This window comes from Rhinopithecus roxellana, chromosome 15 (genome assembly GCF_007565055.1).
Source record: "Rhinopithecus roxellana isolate Shanxi Qingling chromosome 15, ASM756505v1, whole genome shotgun sequence".
Taxonomy (NCBI): Eukaryota; Metazoa; Chordata; class Mammalia; order Primates; family Cercopithecidae; genus Rhinopithecus; species Rhinopithecus roxellana.
This window is the reverse complement of record NC_044563.1, coordinates 127621486-127639922: the sequence shown is the minus strand read 5'-3', so window position 1 is coordinate 127639922 and position 18437 is coordinate 127621486. Positions and strand designations below refer to the sequence as shown.

The 18437-nt window shown below is 41.3% G+C and overlaps 1 non-coding gene across 1 annotated transcript; it reads left to right on the top strand.

The window, feature by feature from the left end:
- The first annotated feature begins 1643 nt into the window (after window positions 1-1643).
- Window positions 1644-1829, top strand: LOC115893809. Its single transcript, XR_004053857.1, has one exon. It is a non-coding gene; the product is annotated as a U2 spliceosomal RNA (small nuclear RNA).
- The last annotated feature ends 16608 nt before the right edge of the window (window positions 1830-18437 follow it).

The following is an 18437-nucleotide window of genomic DNA, read 5'->3' as shown; positions in this document are numbered from 1 at the left end:
TGACTAGAGTCAGAGCTCTAAATAATTACACTAAAAGATATTTATTAAGTTGAAAGCAGTAAATGCCAAGTGTCAGCCATATTTGTTAGTAGTAATGTAGGATCATTATTATTAAAACCTGAAGCAGATCAATAGAAGCTATATCTCATGACATAAATTTCTGTCCGTTGGAAAGAGCGAAGGAAAAGGTGAGACCCACAGCTACTCTGACAAATCAGATCTTGTACAGTGGCAGAAAACAAAATGTCAGTAGGCAAGCCCACCATCATGGCCAGCAATAAACCCATCCATTCTTATGCCCTCAAAGCTCATGAGGCAGATTCCAGCTCATTTCTTCCAGCAAATACCCTGCATATCAGTGACCACATATAGGCAGGTGCTTTGGAATCAAGACTTGATCAAAACAGCAAATATTTTCCAGGAAAACATATTCTGTGACTTAGAATCAAAAGTCAAACTGCGTGGCATAGTTCAAAAGAGGCGACTATGTTTATACAGTGTCTCAAGAAGTGGAAGAAAAGAAAAAAGATCTGTGAACATGATCCAGATGTCTCCAAATACAGGTGTGCTCACATTTTTAAGGAATTTGATATGCCAAGATCAAAACTTCTAAAATAATTTATTAAAGAGCACTGATTCATACTGCAAAAGAAATTTTAGCTTTGCAAAAAGATTCACCATCGACTTCATTTCTTCCATCATTTAATAAATATTTACAGAGTGCTTATTATATGCCATTACCTCTGCCAAGTCTTAATCTTTTCTTTTCATTTAGCCTTTAATCATCTTCATTCTCATCATTTTTGATTTCTGAAAGCCCCATCTTATTTTGCTCCGTAATTTATTTATTCATTCATCTACTTTCCCCTTTACTTTCCATGTCTATTCTTTTTCCTGTCCCCTCATACCCCCACCACCCACCCACCATTCCAATCAGGGCAACTCTTTTCAGTGGTTGATGTTGAAGCTTTTATTTGTAGACATTTGTGCCTGTTCTTATAAGATATGTATTGTTTGGCATGTCTAGATTTTTAGTTCATGTAGATGATGTTATATTATGCATTTCACATGGTTTCTTATTTTTTTAATTCAGCACAGTGTTGTAAGATCTATCCACATCGATGTAGACATTCCGTGCATCACTTCTAACACCTGCAAAGTATTCTATGGTGTGCGAGCACTGCATTTCACTTAAGCAGATTGTCTCCAGCTTCCTCTTCCACAAACAAAGCATCGATGAACATTCTTATATGCATCTTTTTTCAGAGGCATGTGAAAATTTCCTTGAGGTTATATACCCAGAGGTGGAATTACTGGGCCAAAGAATAGGCATATGTTTAATCTGACTGAATACAAACAAATTGCTGTCCAAGACTTCCACCAGCAGTTCATTCTTCCACCAGCTTCTCATATTTCCACTTTACCACCAAATTTGCCATTATCCAAGGTCTAAATGTTGCCAGTGTGGTAGATGTAGTGATAGCAACAGTGTAGTGGTTTTTTTTTTTTTTTTTTTTTTTTTAGTGTAATAGTGTAGTGATAGCATAGTGGTTTATTTCACATTACTAATACTAATAAATGTAAGCATGTCTTCCTATGCATGTTAACCCTATGGAGTTTCTCGTCTCCAAAATACGCCTTCAATCACTTCTTGGCCTTTTGGCTAAGATCAAGTGTAGTATCTGTTCTTGCCAATTTAAAATGTCTGTTCATTCCTCTGCCAATTTCTATACTGGGATTGCCCTTTTTCTTGTTGATCAGCAGAAATTCTTGGCACATCTGTATTCTAGATGTACAATTCTAGATATTTTCAGTTTTACTTAACACAAATTTCTTCACTCTTGTCATCTGCTAACTTTATTCATAGTATGCTTCTTTTTTAATATAAATACATACTTTATGTACATGGACCTATTTTATTTTACTGGTCTCATTGTTCTTGTACCTTATAGTTTTTATTGTTATTATAGTACAGCTTAAATTTTTCAAATAAGTTTATCAAGTTCCTCAAAAAATCCCAGCCAGCACCGTGGCTCATGCCTGTAATCCCAGCACTTTGGGAGGCCGAGGCAGATGGATCACCTGAGGTCAGGAGTTCGAGACCAGCCTGGCCAACATGGCGAAACCCCGTCTCTACTAAAAATACAAAAATCAGCTGGGCATGGTGGTGAGCACCTATAATCCCAGCTACATAGGAGGCTGAGGCAGGAGAATAGCTTGAACCCGGGAGATGGAAGTTGCAGTGAGCCAAGATCGCGCCACTGCACTCCAGCCTGGGAAACAGGGAGAGACTCCCCCTGTGCCCAAAAAAAACAAACAACAACAAAAAAAACTGAAATTTGTATTGGTTTTCATTGAATTTATAGATTACTTCAAGCAAGAGTGATGTCACTATAAAATTAATTTGGCCCAGCTGAGCATGGAACAGCTCTCCATCTCTTTAGATCATATTCCATGTCTTTTATTATTAGAGTTTTAAAATTTTCTCCACAGGAGCATAGTATATTCTTAAATAAACTAGTTCTCAATTATGCTACAGTTTCTGTTGACATTGTGAATGGCATCTTGTTTTTTATATAATTTTCTAGTTGGTTAGTGATGCTATAGAAAAATTCTAATATTTGAGAGTTCATCTTATTTCTAGAAACCTTGCTGAACTATTTTATGTATTCTAATAGTTTGTTGGTTATCATAGTCTTTCTAGGTAGAAGGTGATCTCTTCTGAAAGGAATGGCAGTTTTATTTTTTCCCTTCCAATTCTTCCATCTCTTATTTTTTTCCTTTCCTATAGTGTTGGCCAGTACTATGATAAGTAACAACGGAAATAGTGGTTATTCTTGCCTTGTCCTTGTCTTACAGAAATGGCAAATTTCTAAAATTGAAAAAAAAAAAAAAAAAGATGAAAAATCTTTGATTGAAAGGCCTCATGGACAACAATAGAGGTAAGGTAAAACAAACACTTGGATACATTATAATGAAACTTTAAAACAACCAGTACAAAGAGGACATTCTAAAAGCTTACTGAGAAAAAGAATATATTTATAGCTAAGGAACAAGAATCAAAATGACAGTATACTTCTCCACAGCAAAACTAGATGCAAGCAGATCATGAAGAAATATTTTTAAAGTATTTAAGAAAATGAACACTGAACCTATAATTTTAAATCTAGCCAAATTTCCATTCAAATATTGTAGCATAATGAAAACATCTTCAACCCTACAAGACTCCCATTAAAATTGCTCTTAGAGAAAGCATTCAAATGAAAAGAGTGACCCAGGAGGATGTTGCAAGAAATATGAGAGCAAAAGGTAATCAAATACTAGATAAAGTATATTATAGGAATTTTCTTAAAGCTGGGAAAAGGCGAAAATTCATCCATAACAACACAAAACAAAATATCTTTAAAATAACATGATTATGCAAGTCCAGAAAATACCATTTGTATTATATTATATTTAATTTTCCAAAATGTGACCCTTGAGGAGATCAAAGAGAAATCAAAATGCACTAGTGCTTTTGTTTTCTAAGGAGAAAGAAATCAATAGGGACAAATAAACATAAAAGTGGATCTGAAGGACAAATAAACATAAAAATGGATCTGAAGTAAGAGGCAACCACCACTTTTGTTCTTATTATAAAAACAAAAAAAAATTTATAACAAAAAAATTATAACAGAACAAAACAAAAAAGTTAAACTTTTAAACATTCTAACTTTTTCATAAATGAAATTTTAAACATTCTGTTTAACTTTTAATGTTTAAAAGTTTAGCTTTTAAATTTTAAACATTTAACTTTTGAGCATTCTGAGAGAAACTGAATCTTTCTATGAAAAACGGGAAGGATATATTTAAAAATTACAATGAATGGAAAACAGGAATAAGTTGGCAGGATAGGTTCTACTAGATCAGTAACAATAATGAATTTAAGAAGATTAAACTCACCAATTAAAAGACAGATTTCTGCATTAAATTTAAATTACTTTAAAGATCCAATCGTGTAATCTTGATTCTAAAACTAAATAAGGTCAATATAAGAAAAGAAAATTATAGGCCATCTAATTTGTGAACATTGATTCAAAAATCCTGAGCAAAATATTTCCTTGCTGAATTCAATAGTATATTAAGGACTAATACATCATGATATAATAATAATACATTATAATATATAAGATTTATCCCAGGAATGCAAGGATGGTTTATTCTTAGAAAACCTATCAGTGTAATTCACCACATTGATAAACTTTAGGGGAAAAATTATTAAATTATCTCAATCAAATATCTAAACATTTGATAAAGTACAACATCTATTTGTAATTTAAGAAAAATAATTCTTAGAAACTTAGGACTAGAAGGAAACTTCCTTAACTTGAGAAAGTTTATATGCCAAAAATCTAGAGTGATGTTATACATAATAGAGAAATTGTAAACAAATTCCCTTTAAGAACAAGTTGCTGGCCCGGTGCATTGGCTCACACCTGCAATCCCAGCACTTTGGGAGGCCAAGGTGGGAGGATTGCTTGAGCCCAAAATTTCAAGACCAGCCTAGACAACATAGTGAGACCCTATTTCCACAAAAAAAATTAAAAATTAGCCAGGCATGGTGGCATGTGCCTATAGCTACTTGAAGGTGCAGGTTGGAGGATTACTAGAGCCAAGTAGGTCAAGGTGAGCTGTGATCATGCCACTGCATTCCAGCCTGAGCAACAAAGAACAAGCTGTCTTATTGCATTTTCATAATTAATTTCCAAACATTTTTACACACAATTTTACACATAATTTTTTATATATAGAATACAAAAAATAAAACATATAAATTATACCATGTAATTGTGCCAAGTTCTATTCCAGGCTTTAGGGATATAGCAGTGAAAAAACCAGAAATGTTTAGTATCATATAGCTAGATACCCAGTGTTGGATAGAAAGAAAATTCATATGACCTTTCAATAAATGATTTGTCATCAACTCAGACATGGACTAGTACATAGAAAAATTGATGGCCTAGAGGCTCAACAACCTCTGAACAATGAAGATTTTCTATGGCCCAGAAATTCAGGGCAATTTGTAAAGTCAGATCTGTAGAGGATTTCTTGACCTGACAGATGGGAGTAGAGGGGAGGACCAGGGTGATTTTAAAGGGGGGCCATGAATCCTGTGTGTATATACATATTTTCTTTGGAAGACAGTTCATAGTGTTCATGAGAGTCTCAAAGTTAAGAACCACTGTTTATTACAGAGAAATACTATGATATCAAATTTTTAAATACATAAAAGATAAGTTGCTTTATGTCCAGTTAGGACAGTAATGGGCTCCAAGGTAGAATGGGTAATCCACAGATAAAATACCGAAGTCCACTGTTGCCTTCAGGCAATTTCCCACATATTCTTTACATACTGATTCAGCTAAATAAGCCCATTTCTCATTTCTCTGGCAAATGTATATCATTTCATTCTTATGCATAATTTCCCTTTGGGTTAGGCAGCAGGATATAGGGAAGAGATTATTTAATTTAGAGTCAGAGAGCCTGGTTTGGAATCTGGCTGCAGTGCTAGCAATGTGGCCTTGGTCACATTGTTTAAACTCTCCTAGCTTTAATTTCCTCCTCTTCCAAGTTGAAATAATAATAATAATTGTTGCATTGATAGCCTAGTATAGAGTTTTCTACGTACACTAATTTTATTGTACCATTCAGATCAAGAGAATATATCACTGAATTCCCTTTCAGATCTTTGATCTCAAAATTCATGCACACTAGGGAGCCCTTCAAACTTTGCCAATTTCAAGTTTTCCGAGAAAAGATCAGGCCTGCAAAAGATCAGGCCCGTAAAAGATCAGGCCCTGCTACCCATTATTATAAAAACAAAATCTTCTGATACTGAAGAAACAGTAAGATCCAAACCACCTCTCATCCCAAGTTCTCAGACATCATCTGCAAATATGGCTGACTGCTGGATGGCAGGTTCTTATCTAGGAATAGGCCTAATCATTGGAATTTTAGCTTTATTGTGCCTTCAATAATTAGACATTGTGACTAGGCACAATGAAAAGGAAATCATATTCATCTGATCAAATAGAGATTGCATCAACCCAAGTGGCGCCTGGATGAGTGCCAGTGTTCAGAAGCCAGGGCTTTATTGTGTGTGACAGCCTGGCCTCCACGGCAGGCTGGAAGGTGCCCAACTCTCTTTATGACCATTCCTGAACTCCCTCTGGTACTAGACAGATGGCCTCTAGCCACTCTGACAAACTTGCATTAACACAGGGAGCTGGCAAGTGTCCATGCCCTATTTTGCAGATGAGAAAACCAAGGACCAGGTGGCTTTAATTATTATCTATGGCCTGAGACTGCCATAAATGATCTTGGAAGATAATCAAGAAAGCCTGATAGTTATTACTTTTGGTGCTATTATGCCATGGAGTTTGGGGGAAAAATAGTCTTTGCAAAAAGAAAATGTTTCCGGGCTATTCTACCCACCATGTGATCTGTCCAAGGCAGAGAGACCTTTTTTTTTTTCTTTACCATTACTTAGCACCACACACTGAACAATGAGCTTTATTTGACAGTTTTGCCTCCATGTTACCAACATTATTTTTCCCCACTTCCTGCACAGGCAGTGGCCACCTTCAAGAAATATTTTCCATGATACTTCTACAAATACTTATTGAGCACAAACTTTGTGCTGGAAATAATGTTAGGGATGATAAGGTAAGAAAGTCCCTATGCTCAAGCAAGTTATTGCTGGTATGAAAAACCTGATATATTTTTCTTATAACTGAAAGTCCCACAAGAATTCCTAGAGAATGGTTTCCATCTAAATTACATGGGACACTTACTATGAAGAGATATTCATTGGGCCCCACCTCTAGAGAACCTGACTCAGTAGATCTGGAGTGGCCATGACTCTGTTGCTTGGTTGCTTGGTTGCTTGGTTGCTTGGTTCGTTGACTGGTTTGGAGGTGTTTTTAAAAAAAAGAAAAAAATTCAGGTGACATTGCTTTGGGATTTTGGAAGCACAACACTAGACAACCAAATATTAGTCCTTCCTTTATTCTCAAGATCTCCTTTTCTATCTATCCCGTTTCAAGTATTCTTCATTGGAATGCCCCTAGAACGCCCTGACTACCAAGAAAAACAAAAGCCTCCAGCTTAAGAGTAGCATGGAACATCTTTTGTCTAGCTAAACACATAACCATCATTTCCCACACACAACAGGGAGCTTGGCTTCATGAACGCTCCACACCCAGAAACAATTGCATTCCTATGGTTCTCCCAAGGAATAGTGATCCAGTGACCCTATGACCTGGCACACACTCTGCCTGTCCAGGACTCAAAGCTCTCAGCCTCACTTCTTCTCTGTGCAGCATTTAAAAGCCCACAAGGGGCCAGAGCCTTGCAAAAACCATATATTGGGGATGCTGGTAGTTTAATCAATTACTGACCATGCCCTGTTCCCCTTAAGCTAAAGGCTCAAAGAAGTAAAGTGAAAGGAGTTTGTCGAGTGATCGAGGTAATACTTGCCAAACATCCTTCTTTCTGAAGATGCCACACAGGAACCTCCTCCTCTTCCTCTTCCTGAAACTTCAAGCCCTCCAGTGACTCAGGAGTTTCACCAGGTGTATTTCATGATTTGTGCTGAAACACCATGAAAATAGGAATTACAATAAAACCAAAGTTCATTTCCTTATGAATCAAAGGTATAGTTTCCTATAAAAAGAAAAAAGGATCCAACATGTGAAGACAAGTCTATTTGCATGCATGCCATGCTCCTGGGCAACTTTTGGTCACGGGTGGAGCTATAGGGCTGGCAGCTGTGCTGCTGTTTTTCAACTACCACTTCTATAATTTGGTGGGAAAGCAACTTGAATAAATGAATGAATGAAGAGACAGAGAAAATGAAAAGGAGATATAAATAGAAATGTCAGTGTAGGAAGAAAAAAGAGGAAACGTTGAGAAAGAGATAATGACAACTCAAAATTTTAGACATTTTGAAGGTCTAAAAGAAAAAAAAGAAATCTGCTTCCAAAGATAGAGCAGTCAATTCAATTAAGGATTAACTCTACATGAGGTGTTTTTTTGGCCATAGTAACACTGGAGTGAGACTAAAGAACAATGTAAGCTAAGCCTGGCCTCAGTGAACCCAGAGACAAAGTCTGACATTCGATCAATACCTGGGTATCCATGATCCCTGGTCCACCAAAGTGCACAATGCCCAGAATATAAAAAAGACTCTATAAATGGTAGCTAGTACTGTTATTACTATTTTTTCATTAATAAGGAATGTGAAAGATTTTGACTTGAGCCCAGTGTTGCTATCACTATCTGTGGGAGAAAATACTAATTTTTTTTTAGAAAAAAGTAATAAATGTAACAGGCACACAATAAATATAAACTGATTGGCATGAATACTTTTTTCTTTTAAAAAACTCTCTCTTAATTAATGTGTCCCATAAATAGACACAATCACACCATAAAAAAACAAAAGTGGAGGGAGGCAGAAGGGAGATAAAACAACTCCAGGAGTTCCATGTGTGTCTTCCAGCTCACAGAGCCAATGATAGCTAAGACTTCTGGAGCATTGAGCATATGCAAGGAACTGTTCCAAATACTTTACACATATTAGTTCATTTAATCCTCATAACAATGCTTTGAAGTATTAGCCTCATTTTACATATGAGGAAACAGAGTGAGGTTAAGAAACTTGACTAAAAGACACAGTTTTTAAGGAAAAGAGCCAGGATTATAATCTGGGCAATCTGACTCCATAACTTATAATCACCACATCACATTATTCCCCACAACACACACACACACAGACAGCTGATCATTCATTCATCCATCCATCCATTCATTCACTCATGCATTCATTCATTCATTCAGCAAATATTTGCTGAATGTCATCCCACTGTCATCCAGTCTGTATTTGGCATTGAGGATGGAGCAGTGAACAAGGAAAGTAAGCCTCCTGACTTCTTAGAGCTTACATTCCAGTGGAAATGGGGAGAGGTAGAGGAGAGGCAGCCAGAACAAATATCTTCCCATCAGAACAAGGAAAGCAGTGGATCATAAAGTATCTTTCAAAATCAACATCTTGGGCACATTCAGAAAAGCATTTCTAAAAACCCAGCTAAGGGATACAGATAAAAACCACCAATGGCATCCAACCTAGATATTCTACATGCAACAAATTCAAGAAATATCAATTGAGCACCAGCTACTGCCCTCACAATAATGAAGTAGGAACTGAGCTCAGGGAGCTTTAAGCACAGTCATGCCACAGGAAGTAGGCACTAAGGCTCTGGTGGGCTTTCGACTCTGCAACAGAGACAGAAGGTTTTTTAAGAGTCCAACAGGACTCTGAGCATCTTGGCTCTCCCTCTTTCTTCGAAGCCTTCCAGTCCCACTTGAACATCTCATGATGCAACTCAGACTACTTACCTTCCCAAAACAAGGCAACCATTTTACACCAGCCGAGGTAGACTTCACAGGCAGATGCACAGACTCCAAAGCAAAGTTCCAGGCAGATTGCTAAGCTGACTCAGACCCACCTCAGCTAGAGTTTGGATGGCCCAATTTATAACATGATGTCAAGCCCTGGATTGCAGAAAATTTGGCAGACTTCTGGTGCAAGGAGGCAACTTAGCTTTCTTTTGTAACCAGCAAATTTGGCATAATGATAGTAGTAGAGTACATGCTCAATAAAGTCTCATTGATTAGTTGACAACAGCTCCTTTACTCTTTTTCAGGGATAGACAACCATATAGACATCAGTGGCTGCATCTGAATTTGGAGAGTAAGTTCTCCAGCCCACCTAGGTTAACTACAGTCATCAAGCCCCAGGGATCCTATTCATGGTGATTGTTGAAGACAATGGCCCCAGTTGCTTCAATAGACTCCAAACTCATACTTTTGAGAGTCTTGAGTCTTGAGCCAACATACCCATTTTCTGTTGCTCCAAATTTTTTATAGGTTTTGAAATACAGGCAGGAATTTAGCCAGGTTTATCTAGGAGAAATGTCGTGGGAGCCTCAAGGAAGTATAGAGTTTTGCCAAATGTTGCATGAGAATCCTAGTCTTTATTTTCTTTTTTTAGCCACTGGACTCAGGTTCCACAGAACCTAGAACCTCTGCTGGCCAGGACTTCTTTCTCCTCACCATCCTACAGGCCTGGGTGGCACAGGCAGAGTTATGTCTGATGCCTCTCGCCTTTCCAAGGATCACAAGTAGTTTGGAATTGTGTTGCATCTCTCTGGTCCTTGAAATGGTGTTCCAAGCTGCTTGTGATCCTTGGAAATGTCTTTCTAATTGTGTTCCATTTGTGTTCCATTGGGAAAATATGGGCAATAGGCAGCCGTGGAAGGTTTTTCACTGAGGAGTGACAGGGTCAGAGTCACGCTTCTTTTAAAAGTGGCTTTGGCAACAGTGTGAAGATAAATTAGAGTTAGGAGAAAGGGTGGGAGGTTAGAGAGAGTCTTTCTAACAATTATTTCAGCAAGAATTAACTAGGGTTGAACCTGGAGTGGTAACCACAGATGATCCCAAGCCACCTGGCTCTCATTCTGTTCCATTCTGAAAGCTTCATGTCTCTGCATTCTCGGAATCAGTCACACAGTAAGCACTCAATAAATGTTTGCTGAATTAATGAAAAGTGACTAAATCTAGAGTGAACACTTCATTTTTAAAATGAAGAAATAGGACCAGAGAGACGAAATTACCTGCCTATGGTTACCTAGGTAGGCAAGGGCAGAGATAGACCTAGAACCTAGCCTCCAGCTTCCCTTTTCCAGTGATTTTCTTTTTCTTTTCTTTTTTTTTTTTTTCTTTTCTGAGACAGAGTCTTGCTCTGTCACCCAGGCTAGAGTACAGTGGCACGATCTCAGCTCACCGCAAGCTCCGCCTCCCAGGTTAAGGCCATTCTCCTGCCTCAGCCTCCCAAGTATCTGGGACTACAGGTGCCCGCCACCACGCCCAGCTAATTTTTTGTATTCTTAGTAGAGATGAGGTTTCACCAGGTTAGCCAGAACGGTCTTGATCTCCTGACCTTGTGATCCGCCCGCCTTGGCCTCCCAAAGTGCTAGAATTATAGGCGTGAGCCACCATGCCTGGCCTCTAGTGATTTTCAAACTTTGTCATGCATCCAAAACACCATTCCCAGGGTTTCTGATTTGGTAGGTCCAGGACAGGACCAGAGGACTTGCATTTCTAACAAATTCTGAGGTGAGGCTGAGGCTGCCGGTTCAGGGATCACATGTGAGAACCACTGCCTTATCTGGTTCTCTTCTATAACACCTAGCTATCTTGTTCAGAAAGCAGGACCTCGGCTGGCTCCTTCATCCCTCACTGCTTGGCTCTGAGTTTTTGGGAGAATAGACATTCCAGCCAGCACAGTGGTAACATAGTTTGCTAGCTAAGAGCCCAGACCTGCAAGTCAAATGCTTGGGTTTGATCCTGCCTTCACCAACCTTGTCTTCTCTGAGTATGTACGTTATAGAATTCTTGTGAGGGTTAGATTATTGAGTGTGTGTAAAACACTACAACAGTGCCTGGCAAATAGTAAGCACCCAAAAGGGATAGCCATTCTTGCAATCCCATGGATAGGCTTGAGCCTGGGCCCTGAGAGGAGTCTTATGGTACTGCCTGAACTACAGAGAGGTGTGAGAATACATCACAGAGTAATGACCTAGATTCACGAACATACACATCAAAATGAGGGCAAAGATTGCTAGGAGGGATAGCACTGCGGCCTGATGCTGTCTGGATCTCCCCCAAGTTTCCTCCAAATCCACTGTTATCATGGATCTCTTATTACTCTGAGTCGAGGAACCAGATTACTAAATCACAGTTTGTAAATTACAATGAATCACTTTATCTAATCTAGATGGTCATATTCACTCATCTCTCAGAGGCTTGGATGTCAGCTTGGACTGATTAGAGCAACCAAAGCAAAGGGCAGCATTGAAACACCTGTTCCTTGCAGCCCTCCACACCCTCAAGCAGCAGCAGCAGCGGCTGACTATGGTGCACAGAACCCACGGTTGCCTGCGAAGGACACACTGAAGCCCGGAGGTAGCTGAGTTCAGGTCTCCAGGATGCTGGTTGCCCAAAGAACTGTATACTTTGATATCTACTACTCTAGACCCAAATACAGGATGCACAATCATGATTTCCTCTTTAGCCACTCTCAGCTTTGGGGACAGATGGGAAGAGGTTGCAGAGAAAAGCCAGGAGGAAAAACTCCCCAGTTACTAAAGCAAAACCAGAGTGTCGAAGGTCTAGCGTGAGGAGGAGAGGGAGATGCTCTAGGAGGGAAGGATGACTGACCAAGTGACATGACCTGTCCCCAAGCTCCACTTTATGCTGATTGAACTCTGGGAGCTCCACTACCCTTTGAGAAGCTTCATGCAAATGTGAACTCGAACTCTGCTCTTAGAAATACTCCGCACAGTTAAGACAAACTGGTACTGTCTAAGAAACTCCATAGCAAACAGCAATGAAGACTTTGATCTCTGGAATGAAATAGATCTGGGTTCAAATCTCAGGTCTACCTCTTAAAACTGTTACCTTGAGCAAAAGCACTTAATGTTTTGTGTCTTGATTTCATCACCTGTACGATATAGATACAAGAGTTCCTCACCAGGCTGTCACAAGGATCAACTCAGATACTGCATGAAAAGGCACAACATGAAGCCTCACCAAGAAACGGCCATTGTATTACTAAGCACTGAACAAGAGAGAGCATGCTAGGTATAACCCAGGGGACACTAGGCATGGGGAAGAGGTTAAGTTGATGAGTCCAGCTTTCTGAACTTGCTGTAGCCAGCCCATTCCTGTGGCTCAAAGTTCTTGCCCTTTCCATACTGATATGGTTTGGCTGTGTCCCCACCCAAATCTCATCATGAATTGAAGCTCCTATAATTCCCACATGGTGTGGGAGAGACCCGGTGGGAGGTAATTGAATCATGAGGGCAGTTTCTCCCATACTATTCTTGTGGCACTGAATAAGTCTCACAAGATCTGATGGTTTTATTAGGGGAAATCCCTTTTGCTTGGTTCTCATTCTCTCTTGTCTGCTGCCACGTAAGACACGCCTTTTGCCCTCCACCATGATTGTGAGGCCCCTGCAGTCATATGGAACTGTGAGTCCATTAAACCTCTTTTTCTTTATAAGATACCCAGTCTTGGGTATAGCTTTATCAACAGCATGAAACTAATACACATACCCAGTGTGAAAATTAATGTCTGGTCCACCTCCACAGCCTCCTCATTTCTACTGTTGATCTCTATATCGGCCCACCTTGGCCTCCTCTTCAGACACTTGTGGCCAGCCCTGTGCCTGGTTTGAGAGGCAGACCTCGTCTTCAAGTAACTGACACAAGAAAGTCATCATCTGGTGATAAAAACGACTGCCACTTACCAAGATATGGCCCTATCTTTGTTGGTCTAATAGTCTCAATAGAGTGGAAAAGCCTGAGATGCTCATAAAATCATTCATTCCACGTATATAGATGGAGAATCTATGAGGTGTCCTATCCATGAGTCCTCTCCCCCTCAGAAGCCATTTCATTAGAACTTAGTCCTCTCAGCTCAGGGAATCTGGCTCCTGGATAGTGAATCCATGAGGTGACTAAGGAGGAAGGCCAAATGGCCTGAAGATAGTGGAGAAATTTTCCTGGAGCAGAGAGGGCAGTCCTCGACCACAACCAGGAAGTAAGGAAGAAATTGGCCCAGGCCAGGTGGGTTTGGCCATCCAGCAACAGCTTCTTCATCCTGAAGGCACCCAGGGGCTCTGCTGCAGGTGTGGTCAGGAGCTGTGCCAGGGGAGACCGGCCTGAGGTCCCATGTGGCTTCCTGCCTGGACAAACACGCCTCCGCAGCCCCGGTGGACTGTCACCTCCACAGGCCCCCTCAGGCAGCACTCACACTAGCCCATTGTTCTTCCTCTTGCTGGCAGTTCACTGGCTCCTGCTCCCATCCCTGCTCCCGGCAACCCCAGCAGAGCCTTGCATCCCAGCACTCCAGCAGAGTATGTACACACTGAGCAGGCCCTGGGTTCAGTACTGTCACCCCTGTTGGTGTCCGAGAGATCAAGGACCTCCCCTATTTTAGGGACATACCTTCAAGCATGGTAGGCATGGGACCAAAAGAGCATGTTGTGAAAAGGCTGTTCAAATGACAAAGATTTTCAACTGGTTTCTGTCACCAGCATCCTTTTCTTTTTCAAATAAATTATTAAGCATTTCTTCAAAATATAAAGCAGATAGAAAAGCCCCAACTTCAGTGAAAAGGGAGCAGGTGGGGCCCATAGGCTGTCTTTGGGGTCTTCCCACTCCTTTGGCTTCCGTAGCCCTCAGTCCAGGCAGCCGCACAAGCATCTCCAGAGAACATACAGAGTTGGAGATACTCTGCCCTAGGCAATGTCCCCTTGAACTCACCCTGCAGACAAATGTCTTCCAGCCAAACTTAGAGGCACGCCTCCTACATCACCTTGATCACTTTGCACAGTCCCTCAACCTGGTCCCCCAGCCAGTACAGGTATCTCGCAGAAGCCACCCTGGAGGCATGCCTGTCTTCTCCCAGCCCAGCCCAGACCTGACGCTGCTGTTGCAGGACAGTTTCAGTCCCTGTGCCCTTCAACCTTCTCCTCAGCCCCTGCCCAGGATGGTGGCAGGTGGCCATCAAGTAGCAAATGATACTTGAGACTTGAGAGCAATTCAGAACCAATGTCCCCTTCAGAGCAGTTGAAATCCTACATAAGAACAGATTGGCTCCATGCTAAGGGGCAAAGAGTTGGGGCTTTGGGGACAGAGTTTTTAGGATGGTCCCTCCTGTTATATGTAACTTGTAAACTGTCGTGGCACTAGGTAACATTCTGAAACCCAGTCACCTTGATTTCCAGGGTGATCAGCCAGGGTTATGGAAGGCCCACAGCACTCCCTGTCCCCTCTGCCCTTTCCACAGCACTACCTGTCCCCTCTGCCCTTTCCAGGCCTCTCCCAAGTCAGCCCCATTTCCCTTCCCAACCAAGTCTACCCACATGTCCCCATTCTGCTGCAGTTCCAGCAGGTGTGGCAGAAAAGTGACCACTAATTAAGATGAGAACATTTCACTACCCCCTTGTTTTTTGGCAAAAGCTAGTGTACTTTTCTATGGTGTCTGAGGGTCAGTCAACCTTCCCTGAAAATCAAGACAAATGTAACCCCAAATGGGGATGCAACCACAAGGCCTAAGCTCACACTACTCCCACCCTCAGTGTGTTCTCAATCATATGGGTCCGCCCACCTCCCAGCATCCTTCAAAGGAAGGATGTAGGTGCCCAATACCTACACTTCCCTGAAATCATTTCTAATCCTCCTTTTACAGTGTTTAGGATTCAGTTCCTCACTTTTTGATAATTATTCACATGGTGCTTGAATCTTCAATGAGCAGTTAAGAGTTAAGAGTTTCTGTTTATTTTCATTACTCAATTGTTAGTTTCTCACAGGCAAGGACCAAGCCTTCCTGGAATCCCCCATGGTGCCCAGCAGTGTTTCAAACTGTTTGCCCACAGCTAATTTTCAATTAGTATAGGTTGATTTATTCATGCCGCTGGCTAGGAACAGTGTTGAGAACATACGAACTCTGAAGAGAGCTCTCATAGAGCTGTTTCATTCAAAGAAACGAAACTAGGGCTGAAAAAGAGCATAAGATGAAGCACATATTTTAATCTTCTAATTTCTTAGCTCATTTCATATTTTCCCTAAGCAAACATTTGTAAATTTAATCCGCATGACACCCGTCTCCTGACTGTCTCCAAATACCCACAATTTCTCCCCCAATCCACTTTCCAAATGCAGCCAAGAGATTTATATTTTATGCAAATCTCTCATCTTCTTCCATGGCTTTAAATCCTTCAATTGCCCTTCCAATTGCCCTTAGGCCCTAATCTAAATCCTTCATCTAACTTCCTAGGCCCTCTGGGAGCTGGGATGGCTGCCTTTCTAACCTCATTTCCTAACATATTCCCCCCATACTTTCTAGGATACAGCATATTCAGCTTGCAGTTCTTTACATTTCCACACCAGGGTTTCTCTCTACTCCAGACCTTCACACCAGCGCTTCTCTCTGTCTAGAATGTTCTTCTCCCCACCTTTTCCTTTACTTTCCTCCATCCCTTTGCCTGATTCCTGTTCAATTTTCAGTTTTCAGATTAAACATCACTTACCCAGAAAGGACTCATCTAAGCCCCAGATGTCAGATCAAGCCAAGTGGTAGGTGTTGACAGGGCATCTGTGTCTCCTCTTTAAGGGCAGGGGGCGGTAAGGGGGGTTATCTTCTCGCTGATTTGTTTTCCCTCCTACATCCTGAGGTTATAGACAGTGTCTCTTGTTCATTGATGTATCCCAATACTAAGAATAGTGCTTAATTGAATAGAATTGAAATGTCACCACATTTCAGCCGAACGTTCAGGAAATCCTTCTTATTTACGGTGCTTTCAGGCCATAAAGATACTACACTTCAAGTGATGCTTTGGGATCACTGTTTTTAAGATAAATGTACAGTTAAAGAAATACTGTGTGCAAGAGTTCCATGATCTCTAATTCAGTATAATTTATCTTAAATAAAGTCATTAACTTCCCCTACCACCACCTTATCCTCTGCTTCTGCCCTGTCTACCACCGTCACTTACAGTCTGTGGCTTGTGGGGCATCAGTGGAAAGAAGAGGGTAGTCATGACCACCATCACCACCACTAATTAGCCACTGTGTTGCTGCCGCTTTAGGTCAATCATCACTGTCTTTCCTACCGAAAGAAAAGGTTCCAACATCGCTGATCATCTGCAAGTCTGAGACAGCTTCAATAGATTGACAAGCAATCAGAGATAGCTCTATGTGTTTGCAGAGCAGCCAACCATTGACCAAGTGTGGTTTCAGAGGACACCCCTGCGTTCCAACCACATTGCTCCAAATCTTAACTAAAATGCCCCAGTTAGACCTTGGTCCTTTAGCCTAAGGCAGTGGTTTTCAAACTTTGGCATGCATCAGATTGCTAGGCCTCACCTCCAGAGTTTCTGATTCAGGAGGTCTTGTTCAGGCTGAAAATTTGCGTACTTTTTTTCTTTTTTCTTTTTCTTTTTTTTTTTTTTTTTTGAGACAGAGTCTCGCTCTGTCGCCCAGGCTGGAGTGCAGTGGCGCCATCTCAGCTCACTGCAAGCTCTGCCTCCCAGGTTCACGCCATTCTCCCACCTCAGCCTCCCGAGTAGCTAGGACTACAGGCGCCCGCGGGCACACCCAGCTAATTTTTTGTATTTTTAGTAGAGACGGGGTGAAAATTTGCATTTCTGTGCTCCAGATGAAGGTGATGCTGCTGGTCGGGAATCACACAATGACACCTTCTCACTTAAACTAGGGATGGCTGTGAGGCCTGGTGGTGAGTGAGATTCACCTGTGGAGTTTTGTTTTTGTTTTAACATTATAGAGTTTGAGTGGGGCCCAGTCTTTTGTATTTGATAAATGTATCATAAGTGATATTGCTGCAAGGCCAAGGTTGAGAACCATGTTTATCCCTGTTTAAAAGCAATGATCCCTGTAAAGGTCTAATATTTTGAGGCAGAGCCAGTGATTTACATGCTAGCATAAAAGAGTTCTTGAGCTTTCCTGAGAGATCTTAATGGGACGAAAAGGCATGAAAACTGAAGATCCTACACCAAGAGGGATATGTAGATGAGGCACAACCCCAGAGGGAAACTGAGGCACCCAAACCTCACCTTTACTCACATCACCACGTGGGTCGCCCAATCTGTGGAAGCCCCATGCAGGAGGTGCCCTTGAAGCCGCAATTGCAGCCGCTTCCTTGGAGGCTTTTATTACCTTTAGCTGTGCTTCCTGTAGGATCCCCAGCTGTGGCCAAGACTGTCCAAATGGGCAATGTGAAAACTCCAGTCAGATATTTTGACTGAACCTCTGGATACCACTTAGCCTCTGGCATGAGAAAGCTCTTCCCCTGACCTCCTGTAAACTTCATTGTCCAGGGAAGCACTGGAAAGCATTCGCATGTGAATTTGATCATTGGACTCCCTTTGAACCTAGGAGCCCAATGGGATTTTAAGCTTCATTCCTTTCATGGGGAGAAATGACGTATCTCCTGAGCAGGGCAAATTCAGCCAGATGTTTACCCCTTCACTTTCTAGCCCCAGGGGAAGTGGGTGGTAGGAGGAAGGGGGCAATGTTTTTCCTGTTTCCTCTCCCAAATGCAAACTGTGAGTCATATTGCCTCCTGAGAAGGTAAGACCTACTTGCTTAGTCCCTCCATGGCTTTAAGCGGGTGTGGTCTTCTAAGGAAATTGACCTCCTTGTTTCCGGGACAGCAGTCTCTGAGAGTGAACTCCAAATTTACTAGAGAGCTTCCACTTTTAAACCACAGCGTCTCCATCCTATACCAGAGCCTGGCTAGAAGAGGTGTGG